This window comes from Rhinatrema bivittatum, chromosome 12 (genome assembly GCF_901001135.1).
Source record: "Rhinatrema bivittatum chromosome 12, aRhiBiv1.1, whole genome shotgun sequence".
Taxonomy (NCBI): Eukaryota; Metazoa; Chordata; class Amphibia; order Gymnophiona; family Rhinatrematidae; genus Rhinatrema; species Rhinatrema bivittatum.
In genome coordinates this window covers 52,130,611-52,150,757 of record NC_042626.1, presented here as the reverse complement: position 1 = coordinate 52,150,757, position 20,147 = coordinate 52,130,611, and the positions used below count along the sequence as shown (strand labels likewise).

Genomic DNA, 20,147 nt, shown 5'->3' with positions numbered 1-20,147 from the left:
CTAATCCAGCTATGTCATTGAGTAAATATTATTCCATGCTTTAGAATAAGATAGTTTGAACAAAAGACCAATCACGTGCACTACCTAGGGTATATGACCATGTGCTAAAACCCTTTATTGGGTATTTTATAATGTTTTATAATTTTTGTTGTATTTTATGTTTTATAATCCTGTCTTGGATCTTCGGGGGAGGGGCACAATATAAATGTGACTGAATGAATAAATAAGTAACTCATCAGACTCCGTGGCATGATCAGAAAGGTCATAATTCTTTTATTTCTCAGTTGATGCTGTCATGTATTGTACACCAGCACAATCTTAACAGGAAATGTACTAGGCTCCTTCAGGTCGCCTTTATAAGGGGGTGCAGCTCAGCACAAGGCCAAAAAGTCATTATGCATTCAAATTTTGTTGTAGTCATAACCCTGGCACCCTGAACATGGGATGGTATCCAAAATTGCAGAAATCCAGCACATGTTGGTTTAATGCAAAAACATGTCTTGAGTGTCCTTCTAGCTTTAAATCTTTCCAATTAATGCTGCATGATTAGAATTTGTCACACCTGGACAGGTAGGAAGCTCTCACCTGTGCCCAGGCAGATAAGGCATCCCACCCCACCCTGCTTAAACTCCTGATAAAAACTGGAGTTTGCTTCAACAAACTGCTTACACAACAGGAATCCTGACCTTTTCCTAGATAATTACATAATCAGATAATCCCACAGACAGAATCATCCTTGGATAATTAATGTGTGTCAGTCCAAGAAAAAGGATTTGGTGATAATTAAGATATTTAATTAGTGACAGTATTCGGAGTCTTTTTTACGTTAGCTTCCTAGAAAAGACCCGGACAGGAAACGTGTGAAAGACAACTAGGGAAAAAAGTTTTCAATTTGGACCTATGAGGTTTTTCTTTTGTTTTCTGTCCAGAATATTAAAAAAAATAAAATAAATACAAATCTAAGCCGTATCATCTGCCTGAGATGGTAGAGAACTAAAACGGAAGTCAAGAAAAAACGATCTGAATAAGGAGTGGCCCTCGAGCTTTTCTGGCTGGCAGCTGGGATATGTCCTTGGCAGTGTGGATGGGGAGAACTGGGCAGACTGGATAGTCCTAATGGTTTTTTTGCTCAGGTCACCACAGAGATAGGTTAATGATGTGCTGAACTCTCCCCAGCGATCCCCAGTATTTACCGTTGGTTGGGGCGATAGGCGTGCGGAAGGAAGGTGTTGGCGGTTGGGATCGTAATCCACGATTGGATTTAAAAGGTTGTGGACGAGGTCATGTTACCCCCCCCCCCCCCCCCTTTTTGTTTTTTTTTCTTTTAACATCTTGTTTAGTCAGATCTAGGATTGTAATGCAAGAAACTCCACCTAACATGCACCAGTAGGTAGCTGGAAGGGGTTGAATGCAGTAGCAGGCGTCTCCTCCATCCCTGGAGTTTGATACCTCTGCAGCACCCCTGTACTAAGTTTGATTTTTATCTGAGATTAAAAAACAAAAACAACCCACAATCATTTTAAAGCTCCTCCTCCATGTCAATGTTCACTCCCAATTTAAAATTAAATGCTGATAATTCCAGGAAAACTTAGGTTGTCTATAGAGGCCTCATCTAATAGTACAGCTCATACTATGAGAAGATAACTCATGAAACTGGTATCTTAAGACCACAGTGTGTGCTTGCTGGATTTTATTTTTTTTTTAAACTATTGAAATCCGTTAAGCACTATCAAGCAGCAATCACCTGACTAACAAGGAAGAAATGTAATAAGCAGCGTGTGGTTAGTGTTTATTTAGCCCATTTTTTTTTCAAGGGAAGAAAGCTTATCAGATCGCCATGTGCACGTGTTTTTTGCTTGTCCCTCTAATAACGTCTGTGTTGTGTGTCCACATATTCAGGATATGTCAGATAGAATTCAGACAGGGGTATTGTTTTGTGGAGGAGGGATCCATGTATCCGTACGGACGTTCACTCAGCAAAGTAGGCTCCGCTAGGCAGCTTTTGAGGGGCCCTCAGGACTGCTGCTGATTTCTGACTGGCTGCTCATTAATTCAAAGTGCAGCTGAAGCCAGAGAAGGCGCTGGGTTGGGTTTGGATTTTTTTTTTTTTTTTGGTTTTTTGTTTACAGACACCCCTCTAAGATTTAAATATATGAGCTCCTGCCTGTTGACAGAATTTAGGGTAACTAAACTAAATTGTAGGACACAAAGTGTAAATATGTTGCCAGTGGGTTGAAAATGAGTTTTTAATGCACGGGTGACATTTCCGACAGGGCAATTTCACTCTTCCTTTAGGTGTTATGGTGCAGAATTGGGGGGGGGGGGGATGCTGAATGTCCAACGTCCTGTGATTCTGTTGCCTGAAACCAGTTCAGTGCTGTTAGAGGACTAACATGCTCTCAAAGCCATCATAGGTGAAAGGAGGGAGCTTGGGGACACAGGCCGCGGTTCTCGACAGACAAGCCACTTGGTTGATCTCGCACTTCTCAGCGTCCTGGTTTGAGGTGAAGTAGACGCCATCATGAGAGTGGACAGAAGGGTCCTCGTCGAAGTAGTTGTAGGGTCTCAGGTAGAAGCCGACCCCGTTTCCTGCCGTCACCGTGTTGGGAATGTCCTCCGCGTGAGGGATGTGGAGGAAGCCGGTGGTTATCCAGGCCACCAAATCCTAGGGAGAAAACAAACGAGCCAGCCCGTCACTTATTGCAGAGCCCTGGATGCATGCAGAAAGGACCTACTTGTTCTTGAAAGGTAACATACATCATCATATGTTTTATGAATGTTATCTTGTACATCGCCTAGGCCTTTCAGAGTTAGGCGAGTCATACATTTTTAATAAATGTAAATATATATATATATATATATATATATCCTCATAAATTAAATTCTGGTCCAATAGAAGGTATCACAGGCTGAGGGGAACCCAGTTTTCTCCAGAACCACTATGGCTACTAGAACTTTAGTATACAAAAAAAATGTTGATCTCTGTAAAAATTCTGTACCCTACTCATTCAGGACAAGTTTTCCATTTATATTGTTCTATGTCAGTCCAGTGAGCCCTGCAGTCAGTCAGGTTTTCAGGATAGCCACAATGAATATGCATGAGATAGATTCCAATGTATTCAAATCTATGTAATATTATTTATTTATTTTTAGATTTTTATATACCGGTGTTCCTATATGTAATAAAGATCACATCGGTTTACATTGAAACAGAACATGAAAATTGCCAAAAGGCATTACATAGAACAAGGTTATGAAACTTGGAACAGAGTACATAAGTTCAAAATTTAACAATAACGTTGTAACATTGATGACCAAAAGATAAAGGAAAGAAAAAGACTTAAACAATTAAGTTGACAGGTCTTATTGAGCATAAAAATTATAACGTATAAGTGAGAAAGTCTCAAGTGTCCTGCAGCAAGAGATTAGATACCGAAGTAGGTAGTGGTATGGAAAATGGGGGTTTGTGAAGAAGATATGCTCTTGCTGGTTGGAGGGGAAAAAATGATGATCATGGTCCTGGAAAAGCTTGGCTAAAGAGCCAGGTTTTAAGTTTTTTTTTGAATGAAGAGTGGCAGAGCTCAAGCCGAATGTCTGGTGGGAGCGCATTCCATTGAATGGGGCCTGCTGTAGATATGGCACGTTTATAATGCGAGGATTTTGTTGAAGGTACATAGAGTGTGCCTTTATATGCTCCTCTGATGGGTCTAGAGGAGGAGTGAGGGCGTAGTTGGTTACATAATTGAAGAGGAGAGATATTGTGAATGGATTTATGAATTACGGTGAGTACTTTATATAGGATCCTTTGCTTTATAGGCAGCCAGTGGAGGAGCTTGAGAATGGGGGGTGATGTGATCTCTTTTATTCGTATTGGTAAGGATTCTGGCTGCAGAGTTCTGTAGCATTTGGAGGGGTTTGATGGATGAATATGGAAGGCCAAAGAGAAGCGAATTGCAATAGTCAACTTTTGATAGAATAATGGCTTGTAGGACCATCCGAAAATCATTGAAATAAAGAAGAGGCTTCAATTTTTTTAAGACTTGTAACTTATAAAAACAGTCTTTGGTGGTTGTGCTTATGAATTTTTTAAAATTGAGCTGATTGTCTAGCATGATACCTAGATCTCGAACATGTGGTGAGTGATTTAATATGGGAGTGGATGAGTTGAGTAGGTCAGCTGGGCTTAGAAGTTTGATGTTGATGTCTTGATTGATGATTAGGATCTCAGTTTTGTTATTGTTAAGAATGAGGCAAAGGCTGGAGAGAAGATGATTGATCTGTTGCAAACAATTGTTCCAGTGAGTCAAGGTTTTTTGTAAGGATTCTGAGATTGGGATGAGTATCTGGATGTCATCCGCGTAGAGATAGTGAGTTAGGTTTAGTTTAGTAAGTAGATGACATAGAGGTAAGAGGTAAATGTTGAAGAGGGTAGGGGAAAGGGAGGAACCCTGAGGGACCCCCCGGTTGGAAGGGATCGGTTGTGATTCTTTGTTGTTAATCTTTACTTTGAATTGTCTATTTGCTAAGAAGGATTTGAACCAGCTGAAGACTGTTCCTTTAATGCCTATATCTGCCAGACATTTTAATAGAGATGAATGATTGACAGTGTCAAAGGCTGCAGAGAGATCTAGTAGTATCAAAAGATGTGGTTGTTTTTTGTCCATATTAGATAGAATAGAATCGGTAAGAGAGATAAGGAGAGATTCAGTGCTTAACGATTTCCGAAAGCCATACTGGGAAGATACAAGAATGTTGTTTTCTTCCAAATATTCAGATAGTTGTTTATTGACTATCTTTTCCATAAGTTTGGCGATCAATGGCAGATTAGCTATTGGGCGGAAGTTAGCTGGATCTGTGGTTGGAAGGTTAGGTTTTTTAAGTAGAGGTTTGAGAATGGCTAATTTAAGTTGGTCAGGAACTAGACCCTGGGAGAGAGAGCAGTTAATGATGTCTGCAATTGGTTTTGATATGGAGTTTCTTATTACCTCATACATGTTCATTGAGGTATCTCAGAGGCAGAGGCCATGGTGGTGACCCTTTGAAGCTGTGCCTGCCATATCTGAGAATTCTAGGAATTTGACCTGGAGACTCTGGAATTCTAACGGAATTACCAGGGCTCCAGGCCAACACCTAAAAACTCCAGCTGCCCTGTTGCTCCTGTCAGTGAAGCAGCCCTTGCGGTCTGCACAGAATGGAAGGTGTCCAATTGGTCGTCTCCCTTTCTCCTGCCCTCACAGGCCAATTGGATGCCTCCTTCCTGCCCTTCTGATTGGCCTGTGAGGGGCAGGAAGAATGAGAAGTCCCATTGGCCCATGGCAGGAGCAGGATATGGCATGGTTAGAAGGCGGAGCTCCATCAGCTGCGGGGACACCAAGGAGAAGGCTGTTGCTGCTGATGGGTTCAGGGTGGGGAGAGATAGTGAGTGAGTGTGGAGGGAGCGAATGCATATGAGGGGGGGCAATTGTGTGTGTGGGGGGGCAATTGTATGTGGGGGAGGGCGTGAAGGTAAGGGGGACATATGTGAGAGAGCATGTGAGAGTGAACATATGAATGTGTTAGAGCGTGTGTGTATGAAAGAAGAGAAAACTTGTGGGCAAACTGCCTACCTCACCCCCCTTCCCTGCTAATCGATAAAAAATCTCAAGGTGACTTTAAAATGTATTTATTTAATTTTATTTATTTATACATATAAACTTCTTTTCAGCTAATTTACAAATCTCAGCGGAGAACAAAAAACATACAAAATAAAATCGGACAAACAATAACATAATATTGAACAGCACTAGCAATCAAAGAGTAAATGCTACCGGAAATCTGAAAGGAAGAAGGGAATCACATCAGTCAGAAAAGGCCAGAGTAAACAGATAAGATTTTAGCAGCTTCCGAAAACGAAGCGGATCCTTTTTGGCTCTAATTTCCAGCGGGAGATTATTCCATAAGGCTAGGCCCGCAATAGAAAAAAAATGCGCTTTCAAGAATCTGATAGCCGTGCATATTTAAAGGAGGGAATTTCTAGTAAATTCTGGAAGGAAGAGCAGAGGCTACGGGCCAGCTGCTATATCCAAACAGAGGAAGATGAACAAGGTGGGTCCAACCCATGCAGGGCCTTAAAAATCCAGGTGAGCGTTTTGAATTGTGCACACCATATGATGGGCAGCCAGTGCAACTCAGCAAGGACTGGAGAAATGTGACTACGTAGAGAAGTGCCAGAGTTTAGACGAGCCGCAGAATATTGGATTCATTGAAGAGCATGGAAATGAGAGTTGGATAGACCTAAGAAGAGTCCATTACATAATCCAGGGGTGACAAGATTAAGGATTGAATGATGGTGTGAAAATCAGAACAGAGAAGCTTGTAATAAGATTGAACCAGGGACCCCAAGTTTCATGCCTTCAACAGAACAGGGATAGTACAGCCTTCAAATGAGGGGGCATCTAAAAAGGGGAAGGGGAAAGGAGCAAAATTTCCATTTTCCTGATGTTAAAAGGCCAGCATATTGTCGGTCATCCACTCTGATTTTTGTCATGCAGATGGCTAGTTTATCCATCGCCGATGTGACTGTTGGAAGAATAGAAATAAACTGTATGTCATCTGCATATAAACTAAAATACACACCTAGCTCGGACATAATTGAGCAGAGGGGCTCAGAGGAGCAAGGGAAAGGGAGGATCCCTGGGGAACACCCATGCTCAAGTGGTGCAGTTCGGAAGAAGAATCACCAATGACCATTTGGAAAGAATGATTAGAAAGAAAAGAGCTAAACCAGGAGTAAACGGTGGATGAAATGTCCAGCAGCTTCATACTATCCAGCAATGTGATTGAGAGTGTCAAAAGCTGATATTCCTAATAGAATGAGGAAATAACTAATACCAGAGTCAAAACTCTGCCGAATATTATTGAAACTGGAAAGAAAAAGGGATCCCGTATTATATCGCCGACGAAAGCCAAACTGGGTATTATGGAGGAATTTGTTCTCCTCCAAAAAGAGACCTACAACTGAATAAGGACAACTTTCTCTAATATTTTAGCGAGAAGAGGTAGGGAGGAGAACAGCCGATAGTTTGAGGGATCTACAGAATCCAGCTTGGCTTTTTTCAGTAAAAGGCGGACCATGGCTGTTTTTAATGAAGGAGGCACCATGTCTTCGAGAAGAGAAGCATTTGCAAGCTTGATCATAAAAGGGCTCACACCTCAGGGCCCAACACCTTTATCAAGGCTGAGGAGCATGAGTTGAATGGACAAAAATTATCCTCCAAATACCCAACTATAGCAGACATGAAGCAGTTGCAAAGTCCTGCCAGCCAACGTTTGAAAGAGGAAGAGCAGATGAGCACCCAGAAGTAATTGCAACAAAGGTATTAACTATCTTGAGCAGTTTTATTTAGACGAATAACCAGAGGTTTCATAGGGCCTAATGTGTTTAAGGCAGAATGGAAAGAGGACTGCCAATGATTGATCAGTCCCTATCAACAAGAGAAGGAAGCCATTGAGAGCACAATTGATCGATATCAATTTGTGGCATACGTAGAATCCTACGAGGGGTAGTAGTCCTGAGAAAGGAGGTGGCTGAACAACTTATTGTGCAATGAATCAAAGAATGATCAATCCAAGGAACACTGATGCCAGAAACATGGCATGCGTCCAAAGAGGCCCATTATTCACGAACAAATAGTTAAGTCCAAAGTATGGCCTGCCTACAGGTGGGAAAAGAAGGAGTTCCCATTTTTTTTTGTGCCAGCACATGGCCCTAAAGCAAGCAGAAGTAGTTGCCCATGCCTAAATCCGAGCCTGAGCACTATCTAGAACAATGGCTGCTTGGCTATTTCCCAAGGTACTTGCTTTATTTTGAGAAACTGCACAAACAGGCAAACGAAACACGATTCAGTTTCAGCATCCTACTGGTTTACGTATAATGGGGTTTCACTTGAAAAATTCAGTCTAGCAATAAATTTGAAGCCAGTTCAGTTTAGATGCAAAGTGACATAACAGCATCAATCAAGGTAAAAAAAAAAAAAAATGGCATTGGCGTCCGCCCCTCTTTCATGGCTATACCTGGTCTGTGGTTGGAATAAAACTCTCCAGTGATGTCCAAGCCATTCAGCTAGTTCCAGCTGGGACAATCCCACAGGATTCTATGATGCTCCCGTTCACCCCAGGTAAGCATGGGCATAGAGGATTCAGTCCCAATCCACAACTGGATTATACCCATTGGGACCATCTGAGGGCTGCTTCAGATGTTGGTAGCAAAGAAAGCTCACCCCTTCCAGGGGCCGGCCTGGTGGGGGGATTTGGATTTGTTTCCTGGCTCAGGTCTTCTGCTCTCCGGATCAACTGAAGCTGGGGATGCTGTGGAGCGAGGCCATGTACACAGTCCCCTATGGGGAAGGGAATCAAAGTCATTGCACAATGGCAACACCTAGAGTCTGGATTTAAGTCCTATGATTGCAATGTCCTGGAAGGACTGTTGTTGCAAGGACTGGAGGGGATTATAGAGAAATAGGGGGGAAATCCCAGGCAGTTGTGAATGAGGACTCCTGACATCAGATCCCAACCCTAGCTCCAACTGAGCTGGGAAGCCCAAAGAAACAGAGGAAGCTATCAGATAAAAACAAATTCACCCCTTCCAGGATCTTGAGTCTAGACCCTGCCAGGAAAATGGGTTCCAGTTATCGTCTTGATATACAGCACAGAGTTTGTTTCTCTTTGCCAGCTAACTGGTTCCAGTTAGCTGGCAAAGTTAGTCTGGACCCCACCACAAAATCTGGGATGAAACTGCAGATCTCGCCACAGACTAAGCTGATCTCTCACCCATGTGCAAACATAGTGACACAGGATTTCCTCCCAAACTGCCAGGATCTTCCTGATTAGGGCCAGATTTAAGGCATAAGCAACCTAAGGCACGGGACTAGGGCAACCAGTTCTGAAGGTGCCCAAAAAAAATTGGAAGATCTCCCTGCCTGCTGCTCTATGACCATCCAGAGACACCACCACCACCACCGCCTGCTCTCCTAGGAGATCTCCATCCCTGTTCCTCTGCCTATGGCCCTGCTCCTGACTTCTCCCACCAGTGGCATCCATCCATCTGGGTGTAGGAATCTTTCTGGGTTATAGGAAATTCTCTACAATTGCTTGACTTAGTGCTTGTCACAATTTTTTATAAGACTTGTGGTTGGATGGGGCTGAGGTGGAAGAAGTAATATGGTGTTTACTAGTATTATGTATTTTTATTATTAGCCTAGGGTTCTTTTGACTTAAATAGCACTTGTCACCAGATAACCTTGACATGCTTGTTCTGCGCTGAATGTCTTCCAGAAGCTCAATGGAATTTGTCCATGAGGGAACATCATTCAACCCTGTAAAAAAAGGACTGCTGAGGGAGAAGGCCAGCAGTGGGAAGCAGAGCAAGGAATCCGAGCCCGGGCAGAGCTCTCAATCAGATTAGAATTTTAAACTTGAGACGGGAGCAGCCAGCACGGAGTTGGGAAGAGAGCGTCATGGACACTGAAAGAGGATTTGGGATGGCTTATTTCTTGGCCCTATGCTCAGCACTACACAGCCGCCTTCAGACTGGGGATTCCAGGGTACTCACCTCGTCCTTGATGGGCTCGTTGTCAACGAAGTCACTAAATCTCACGGTTGGCGTCCAAGGATCGTTCTGATTGTAGGCGCTGCTGCTATGGGTTCCTCGTCCTTGCGTTTTGTGATCGCCAGCTTGTACCTTGAAGAGAAACAGCGGGTAAAGTCGGAGCGCGCTGTGACATCAACAACAGCCATTGTCAAAGCTGCCTCGCCAGCCGTTAGTGCCTCCTGGCAGCCCTGAAGGATTCGAGCTTTGGACTGCAGTTCAGGAAGGGTCCTCGGACCCGTGGTCAAGGCTTGCCTCAGCCACCACCCTCCATGCCCTTTCAGTAAGTCAATGCAGTCCTTCCTGCACCCAGTGGAAAGAAGGCATTTCACTTAAGTTAGGCCTCTCACTACTTTTAGCCCAATTAAAAGATCTATTTATTTATTTATTTAATGAAACTCCAAGCCCATCTTGCCTCAACCACCCAGTGCAATTGATGACAAGACTGAGAAAATGACAGGCCCCGAATCCTGGCACTGAACGCTTTAAGGGGGAATTTTAAAAGCCTGGCATGGGCCTAAATTGGGAGATGTGCAAGCCCGTAGGCCCAGTGGATTTTAAAAGCTGCCTGCTGCAACTCAAACAAGGGGCACGGTGTGGAGCAGGGTTTGGGCGTTTTGGGATAGGGGCCAAGAGATGTGCACGCAAGTGCTTACGCGTCCGGGTCCAGTGCCTCGTAACTTCCGCTACGGAGGAGGTGTAAGTTTAAAAAAACCAAAAACCAGCCATCCTTGAGAAGTTAAAAGGGTTTGGAGTAACTGGGGGGAGTGCAGGCTATTAAACCGGGGGGGGGATTTGGAGGACCCAGTTCTCACTGGGCAAACTGGTAGACAAACTGGTGAAACTGGTCATGGAGTGGACACGCACTGGTTGTAAAATTCCCCCACTTGCGCTGTTCATACCCGGACATGCGCGGCTCTGCGCCCCCAGTTCTAAAATAGGATGCACACACACACTCGCGTCCAGGCTATTTTGTAACATACGCACGTGTTATAAAGTAGCCATGTCCCTGGGCGCGTGCCCACACACACACACACGTCAATGTTCGCTTGCACGCCCCTTTGAAGTTACTTCCCCTGGGGGTAATTTTCAAAAGGATTTACACGTGCACATGTAACTACGTTTGTAATAATTTTCAAAAGCCGTTTACCTGTATAAAGTGCACTTACATGGGTAAATCCTATGGACAATTCAATGGAATATATTGCTGCAATTTTCAAAAGCCCACATACACGGTTTAAAAACCCATTTTTAAGCATGTATAATGTTTTTTGGTTTTCGTTTTGTTTGGTTTTTTTTTTAAATCGAGGTCCTTTCTCGATGTCCCCAGCCCATGCTTCATCTAACCACAAGGTTGAAATTGGTGTGTCGGGGCTATTTATCTAAATATTACAATCGCGAATGAAGTCCTAGCTATACAGATGCACACTCAGTTCCTGCTGCTGCAGCTCACTTGATGGGCTCCTGCTGCATGTTGTAGGAACAGCCTTACCCAGTTCTTTCACGCTAAGCTGCTTTACACTCGGGGGTGATTTGTCCATTTCGTGCCCCAGTTCAAAAAATGATGTGAGGAAAGAGCAAGGGACCAAGCTCAGCTCGCAGCTGCCCACTTCCTATTGACTCTAAAGGGATTGTCGGGCACACCTGGGCTTGAACTGACAACTCTGAAGCCTAAGGCAGCTTTCTTAGCGGGCAGCCAGGTGAATAGAGGACCTTGCAGTATATTAAGCTGACTATTATCAGGCAGAAATAGACCAGGCATCTGGCCAAAGGTGGGTTTAAGAGCTGAGACCTATGTTTAAACCCCACACAAACTCAAGGCCTTTGCTGGTACAGCTCGGCTCTTGGGGACTATAGTTCCCTGCTAATTGCTGGTATCCTGCTGTTACCTTTGCCTGGAACATCTGCTCCTGCCAATGCCTGTGCCTGAAATTCCTGATCCTGGCTTTTCCCTTGCCTGGATGCCTTATCCCAACCTTGTCGCAGGCTGGGCTCGGCACTCGGATTCTGGCCTCATCCCGGACCAACCGCCCCACGCTCTGCTCAATGCCGAGGGTGCCATCTTCTCGGCTCCTCCTAGGATTGGCATCCCTTAGAGCAAAGCCTTTTGATTCTGCCAAGGGTCAGCACTGAGGCGCTCTCCCACTGAATGGCGCCGTGACATCCTAAGGTCAATAAGTGCAAGAAAACCTAAAGCCTCCACATAAATACTGGACAATGAGAGCCCCAGGACTTTATACAATTTCACCAATCCTCTTACCTGGCCCAGTCATTGAATTCTCGACAGAACTTTCTTCTGGCAGATAGTCCCCAGCAAAGCTGACAATCTGGACTCTGTACGAGCGCTCGTGGCCCCATTTGTTCTTCTGGCCACTCGCAAACTGGATGTATCTGGGCATGGCAGAATGGAGCCGGAAGGCAGTTTGGTTCTCGTTATCCAGGACAACTTTTGTGATCTTGGGTCTCTGGATCTTCATCTTGGAGTCCCAGGGGGCATCCACTGACTCGAAGGTCATGTCATGCCCCACCACGGAATTTCTTGTGCCTGCAAGACAAAGGCAAAAGGCTGGGGTATAGACTCTCAAAGCCATCGCTCTTAGGATGCCACGTTGGTGAAACAAAAGTAGAAGTGGCCTGAAAAAAAAAAATCATAACCCGAAACCCAACAGCCCAGGTGAGTAGGGACTTCCCTGCACCCCAAACTGAGATTGGATTAAAGCAATCAAGCAGGAGGTTTGCAGGTACAAGTATCTGGATTTGCAGCTCACGGTCAGCTTCTTTCATTATTTTTTGGAATCCCTACAGCGCAGGCCCTGACTCTGATCATTGGAGTCACTGTTGCATGAACACCGCGTCCGCTGCCTTCCGAGCTCTGGCCCGGCCCAGGGAACCAAACTCAAAGTCCTCCCACACAGTGGCACACACATCCCTGCTGCTGAGTTGGCCCAGGATTTACAATCGAATGGGTGCCCTATTTTATTACGATTACTTGTGATTAGGGGATTCAGAAGACTTCTACATAAGAGAGAAAACTATTTTTTCTTTTAGCCAGCAGCGTTGAACATAAATAACTGGGCAAACTAGGATGGGCTGATTGGTCATTTTTTTCTGATGCCATTTACTGTGTAACTATATAGTTGCTGTAATAGTTTGTGGTGTGAGATTAAGAGCCAATTTAGGAAGTGCAAAGTTGAATGTAGATCTTGAATATCAGAACCTATGGGTCTATTCCAGCAAATAGCTGTGGGCTGCTAAGTATTCATTCATTATTAGAATGGACAAAAATCTTTACATTTTGTCTCAGTTTCTGAGGGATATTGACTCAATGGGAGAGCCAGCAGAGCGCGTTACCTTCAGCAGACCTGCTTAGATAGAACAGGAAAAAATGTTCATTCAGCAGATACTGAATGAACACAAGAACTAAAATGATAAACGTTGATGTACGACTGAGATTGGAGGACCTCTGCTGGACAGAAGAAAGCATTACACCATATCACTTGGGCTGTGAAAGAGTGAAGGGAATCTGTATCTCCATTCATTATGGATTGAATGCCAACGCAGTCTCTTTTTTTTGGCACCTGCCAAGTCTTACTTGTTTATATAGTAACATAGTAGCATAAAACAATCATTCTGCCCATCCAGTGTACCCGGGTACTTTTATTGCACGCTCGGCTGTTCTCAGATGATGAGGCCAGCACGGTCAGACCGTTGCTCTCCCACTGTTTTCAAGACACCATCTCGGGGGACAAACTCACGTTCTGAGCTTCACAGCAAAAAAAAAGAGGTCTAGCTAGCCATGGAAGGCAGAATAGAAATCCAGAATTACTACATTTTCACTGTGCTGTTAAAGCAAAACCCTGAAATTCACAGCTAGCCAAGAAACAGTTTAGAGGGCTTTATTTTTGAGAAACTATTTTTTGTCAATAAAGGTTTATGGAACCATTCGCTTTCAGCTGAGAAGTCCCAAAAGCTGCCAGTTTGCTCAGCTATGTTGAAAAGCTGCTTAAAAGCATTTTTGTAATCTCGAATTACAAATAGTAATGTCTTTTGGTCTTCCTTCCTTCTTCCTCAGGATGATTTAGAGAGGTCACCTGCTGGCTGAAAGCTACAGCAGGGGACGTTTCCTGCGTGCCCCTCTCAGTGTCGTTCCTGACCCAGCAGATCTCTCGCCCTCCGCTGCAGTTAATATACCCAATCCCCCCCCCCCCCCCCCCCCCGCCAGCCCTGCCTGGGCCTGAAATTTAAATGTGGGTCTCCTTTGTTCTGAAGCCACAGGGGCCTAAACCAAACACTGTTTCCAAACATGTTCTCAGAGAGCCAGTTCTTAAAGATGGAACAACACTCCTGGGAGATGTTAATATATACAAACACACAGAGTAAAAGCTGGAGAGGACAGTGCCCCTTTCAAAGCAGCTTCAGAATCCTCTTGATATTGGTCATCTAAATCAAAACAAAGTCCCTATTTTTAGATCTTCAGGTTAAAAATGGTATCAACTATGCAACCATCCAAGTAATTATGCACCCAGCATTCAGAAACCAGGGTGAAATGAAAATCATGTGGATATATACATCTTTCAAGGTGACCCCTATTGAAAATGACCCTCAAGCTTCGGGTTTCAGTCATTTTCAAACGGGTGCATTCCAAGTGCGTGGTTGGCCTTTGCCCTAAATGTAATCCCAACTGGTCTGCTTGGAGGAAAGTTATCATGTTTCTGGACAGACAAAGGGATTTATTGTATCACCGCATAAGCAAAAAAGTGCTAACCTCCCCCCCCAAACAAACTGAATGGGAAAAACAAAAAAAGCAAAACGAAGGCCCTGATGAAATGTTATGACTGTTTCTTTTGCGATAAGTGACATTTAGAAATAAACATAAAAGGATTTTCTGACAACTGTTAAATGCAGTAGGAAACCAGGAGGTTGTCATATGCTGCACCCTGTGTCCCCCTGGTCCTGTTATCTGAATACTGTGTGCAGTTCTGGTCGCCGCATCTCAAAAAAGATATAGTTGCCCTGGAGAAAGTGCAGAGAAGGGCGAACAAAATGATAAAGGGGATGGAATGGCTCCCCTATGAGGAAAAACTAAAGATGTTAGGGCTGTTTAGCTTGGAGAAGAGATTACTGAGGGGGGATATGACAGAGGTCTATACAATCATGAGAGGACTAGAAAAAGTAAATGTGAATTGGTTATTTATTCTTTCAGATAACAGGACTAGAGGGCACTCCATGAAGTTAGCAAATAGCACATTTAAAACAAATCGGAGAAAAATATTTTTACTCAATGCTCTGGAAGTCATTGCAGTTAAAGCAGTTTCAAGTTGATTTAGGAAATAGCCACTGCTATTACTGGCATTAGTAGCATGGGATTTATTTAATGTTTGGTTACTTGCCAGGTACTTGTAACCTGGATTGGCTACTGTTGGAAACAGGATGCTGGGCTTTATGGACCCTCGGTCTGACCCAGTATGGCAACTTCTTATGTTCTTAGCCCATTGGTTGTTTAAATCTGTACCCAGGTGCTGCCCTTTTGTTGTGGATCTAAGGTTATACCAACAGACAGACAGCCCACAGGTACAATTTCAGAAAACGTTTCTGGCATATCCTATAATGGTGCATATTGCTTTTCTGGGAATCCAGTGACAGGGAGTATGTATATATAGATGTTATCAGATTACTGATGGAAAGTTGTTTAAAAAATCCATTTTACTGCTGCATGCAAATGCAAGGTTATTTCAGTGAATCCTAAGTATGCAATCAGGGCTTCAGTTAAAGGAGGCAATCATTGTTAGAATCATGTAAATCATACCACAACTATACACAGCTATAGTTCAAGAGAATTCAAATCTTAAATTCTAAATCTGGGCAGAGAGAGGTTAAGTGGACTTGTTTAGGGTCATATAGTGACAGGTGAAATCAAACCACGACCTCCAGATTCATAGCTCTGGACTTGACTAATGATTAGTTAGGGTCGACTCTTGATTCCAGTTGGTTTTATAAACATAAAATTAACTTTTTTTTTTTTTGCTTTGGAGTTCCATTATACTTGTTATCACTAAAAAAAAAAATAAAAAAAAATGCAGAATATGGTTCAGTAGTTACTATCAATCACCAGAAGCTAGAAATCCTCACCTACGAATTTACTCAATACAAAAAAGGAGGATGTATTATGTTCTCTTTTATGATTTTTAAAGTGTTAAATAAATTAACCTTATCAACTCTTCACATAGGAACAAATACCATCAGTATTAGTGCAAATGGAATTTAATCCATCGCCTCTCGCCACGCAATGGGCCCCAGGCAAATTCAGCGTTTATTCAAGCACTTGGTATATTATCATTTGGTATTGTTCCTTTATTTATTCCAAAACAATTTTTTGATTCTTATCCACTAAAAAATTTTTATATTTTATTTTCAAAATTCATTTTATCCCAAAAACCCAAAAACTCATTTATTTGTGTGTTTCTAAAATCTTATATACTATCCTTGCATAAATTAAATGTCCACCGTCATTTAGTTTGTTCAATCATTGAAATCCTAGAATAAGATCCTAGGATAAATTATACTTAGCCCCACTGTAGATGTATTGTTTCTCAAATTGTCCCTAATAATTCAGTAACCCAAAGTTACTATACCACACTTTGCCAGGAGTAGCCTAATAGTTAGAGCAGCAAGGGAGGAGCCAGGGAAGACTGGCTTTTTATTTTGTAAGCTGTCCACTGATGCACTTTGGACAAGTCATTCCATCCTCTATTCCCTCAGGTACAAACTTAAGGCCTGATTTGCTATGACTTTTCTTCCCTTCTTTGTTTAACAGGAAAAATGCTTAATAAATCAATCAGTCTCTTAAGAGGGAGATTTTAAAAGCGTTGCTCACGCAAAGACCCCCACCTACACACGTTTGCGGATTGCGTGCAAGCAATGCAAATTTTAAAAAGCTGCAAAGAACACGCGTGTATACCGGTACCCGTATGTGTGTCAAAAATAAGGGGCAGGATGGAGCATGGGCATTCCAAGGCGGAGGGAACACGCACGCACGTAACTCCATATTTTAAAACCGAGACCCTGGCACGAGTTGGCTCGTTATCCACGGTAACTTTACTGCTGCCCCTGATGAGGAGCAAGTCTGTAGATCTCGCATTATAGGGCTTACAGGACAGGGTGAGGGGTCGGAGTCAACTAGGGAGCGAGCAGGATGAAGAATCAGAAGGGTCTAGAAGACTTTGATATTGACTGGGCAAACTGATGGACTGCTTGGAAAAACTGGGAAGGTCCCTTGTGCGAGCGTGTTTTAAAATCTGCTTACATACCCGTGGGAAAGTCCTTTGGGAGATACGTGAAGTAGGCTTGCTTGTGGAACCTCTTAAAATTAGGTGCATACTTAAACGCTCGGTAGGCGCATGTGCGAACACGATTTAAAATTCAAGCGTGTCTGCGCTTGCGCGCTGATAGTTTGTAAGCCACCTGGGGCAGAGAAATTCCTACAATACATGAACAGAACTTGCCTTGAGCACAGCTTTGGAAAGCCGAACAAGTAAATCTAAGCAAAGAAATCCAAAAGTCTCTCTCTACCTGACACTGTTCTCCAAAGCAGACTATTTAAGAGAAGAGAGGCCCACTGTGTTTTAAAATTTCATATTAACAAGGCATGCTGCAGCACGCAGAGCACTAAAGGAGTTGCCCAAGTATTTCCAAAGAACATTATGCTCATTTATCAAAAGAATGTATTATTGCCTGGAAAGCCCCCAAAGAGCACAGATTCAGCAGAGTTGCTGCTTTCCTGAAAACCTCCTATTCAGCTGCAGAAAACACTGATAAGGTAGCAATTCATCTCTCCTTGCTTCTCTGTTCAGAATTGTGCTCTGCTTTCAGCACCTTATTTGGAAACGCAGATAAGACGTTTGTATCAGCAAATATATTAAATGCAAATATTATTAAATTAGTGGACTATATCAGAACAAGGCAGCGGCTTCTTCCTTTCGTAACACAGATAGCCAATAACTTTTTATATGAGCTGCACAGGACAGAGCTCACCAGGAATCTGCATTCAGCTACGTTTTCCTTCTACAGCAGTACAGGAGGCTCCTTTCTTGGTTAGATCATGGGTGGAAAAAGAACTGACAGGAGATAGCTTTGCTAATTCCTCGTGTGACCTTGAACAAGTCATCTCCTCATAAGGCATTTTTTTGTTTGGAAAGGTAACTTAACCTCTTAAATGATCCACTAAAAAAAAAACATTGGATAATTCAGGGTCTCTGCTGCCTTCAACGTGAATGAGTTCCTCATTTAGTTATCTGCTTAGGAGATACATAAGCCTAAGCCCTGCCTGTCGTCTGCTCAACTTCTGAATATAAAAATGTTCATCCCCACTAAGCCTGCACAGTATGAGATGATGGTTATTGGATTTTTAAGCTTTGGAAGTTAAAAAGTTCCATGTATCCAGATATGGAAGCATTTTTGTGTGTTTGAAAGCAAAGTAACAAGATCATTCCCAAACAGAACAGTTTTTAGACATCAAACCCTTATGTTATGCTTATATACAGTCTTACTTAAACTAAGGTTCAACCCAAAGTGATTTATAGAGTCAGCAAACACAATAAACATCAGTAATCTAAAAATATAATCAGTGAAATACATGAGACACGGTTGGGCAATATATTTCCCTTGGTCTAATATTTAGAGTACACATCATTCCTCCCTGTGATATTTTTTTTAGGTTCTTACATATTCTTTTAAGTAAAATAATGCCAAATGAAGCTAAACTATAGGCCTGCATTGGACTTAGTGGATAGAAATTGTCATATGCTGAATGAACACAGACTGACTACTAGCTTCACTGTTCTCCTGAGTACCCAACATTATTGTCAACAAGCATATTCTAATATGACTATCTGGACAGCCCCTTGCTGTTTCATAGTGCTTGAAGAACCACAAGTTGAATGATCTTACCTCCAACATCTAAGTCCACTTTGTAATTGATGAAATGGGTGTGGATCGTTCCCAGGGTGTACTCTCCAACTCTATTCCCATATTCCATCCCACCAGCCATGAAAAATGAGGAAGTTATGTATCCTGTGGCATGAACTTTGGATTCAATTGCTCCATTCTGGTAGAAGATGAAGTCGAACACATAGTCATAGTTGCCCAAGGTGGAAATAGACCTGATGATTAGCACGGTATTGGGTAGCCCTCCATAATACAGGGAATGAAGTTGGAATAGTGCGTCTCAAAGGTAAGCCAGAATTTGTTCAAAAATGCAAATGGCATTTTTCGTCGTCTGTGACTTTTCAGATTCAATTAGGTGATGTGTGTCCACAAAGGTAGCTGTGTAGGGGCAGTCAATCCCCTTGACCATCTGAAATGCAAGCCTCCCAATGCCAAAACTCCATCCATGTATCTAGTTAACATGCCACCAGGAGCATTGGAGCCATACACAGAGATGGCTTCCTGGAGGCTAAGTTCGTAGACAACCCTTTTCTCCATTGAATTTAATATCAAATAGACGTAGTCCCATATTCACACTAATACCAAAAGCAAAACTCCAGGACTGGAAAAGCACTTGGTTGTTCTTGACACTGTAACGTGGACCATGGGGCTCATATTGCAAGGGGGTGGCTGTTGTTGAAGCCCTTGGGGGTTTCAAGGATGCAAAATTTGTCTCCGGTGTAGCTTTCTTAATCTTCACCACACTCAGCTTGCCCAAGTGGTATTGCTCTTCCAGGTGAGCCAGGCTATTGAAGTACATGCCATTGTAAAATACTTTTTGTACTTTCCACTGGGACGTATTTAGGCTGCTATGGTCCACCAAAAATTCCAGACCCACTGGGTGAAGGAAGAAACCAGCCCCTGGTGGATTCTGAAACAAGACATACCATGTGTTACGGTCGCCAGACTGGGATCCCCTGGGAGCAGTGGTGAGGGCAGCAAAATCCTCATCCTTCACATACCCTAAAACATCTCTTAGAAACCTAGGTGCTTTTATGAATTCCTCATTCACTACAAAAGAACGTACTTTCATATACTCATTCTCGATGACTGGACGGCGATGATAAGGGAGCTTGGCTTTGTATTTCTTCAAAGTGACATCCTTGTGGTAGGTTGGCTTGGGGAGAGGGCCAACTAGGAACTCTGTAATATTGGGATCAGGTTGGTTGCCAAAGAAAACCACAGCAAGTGCCTCCCTTTTGGGCTTGGGTTTTCCTTTGTCTAAGTAGTCCAGCACCTCTTGCTTTTTGGGAAGTTGCACGTCTATGGAATAGATGCAGTTGTCGGAAGGGTTTGCCATGTTAGCAGCCACAAAGTCCATCCCGATCTCCTTCTTCAGGTAACCCACCACTTGGGAGAACTCATCCGGAGTCAGGTCAGAGAAGACCAAGCTCTGGTCGTTGTGCTTTGCCTCTTGGTCCCTGTTGGCTGGAGGTCCACAGCTTTTTGCTTTGCCTGGGCCAGACAGCAGGAGAGAAATTAAGACAACAATTACAGCTAAAGCCAAGACTAGAAGTACGAGAACAATTTTTAAATTCAT

General features: G+C 43.1%; 1 pseudogene; it reads right to left on the bottom strand.

Moving 5' to 3' along the window:
• Positions 1-248: 248 nt before the first annotated feature.
• LOC115074009 lies at positions 249-20,147 on the bottom strand (annotated as a pseudogene).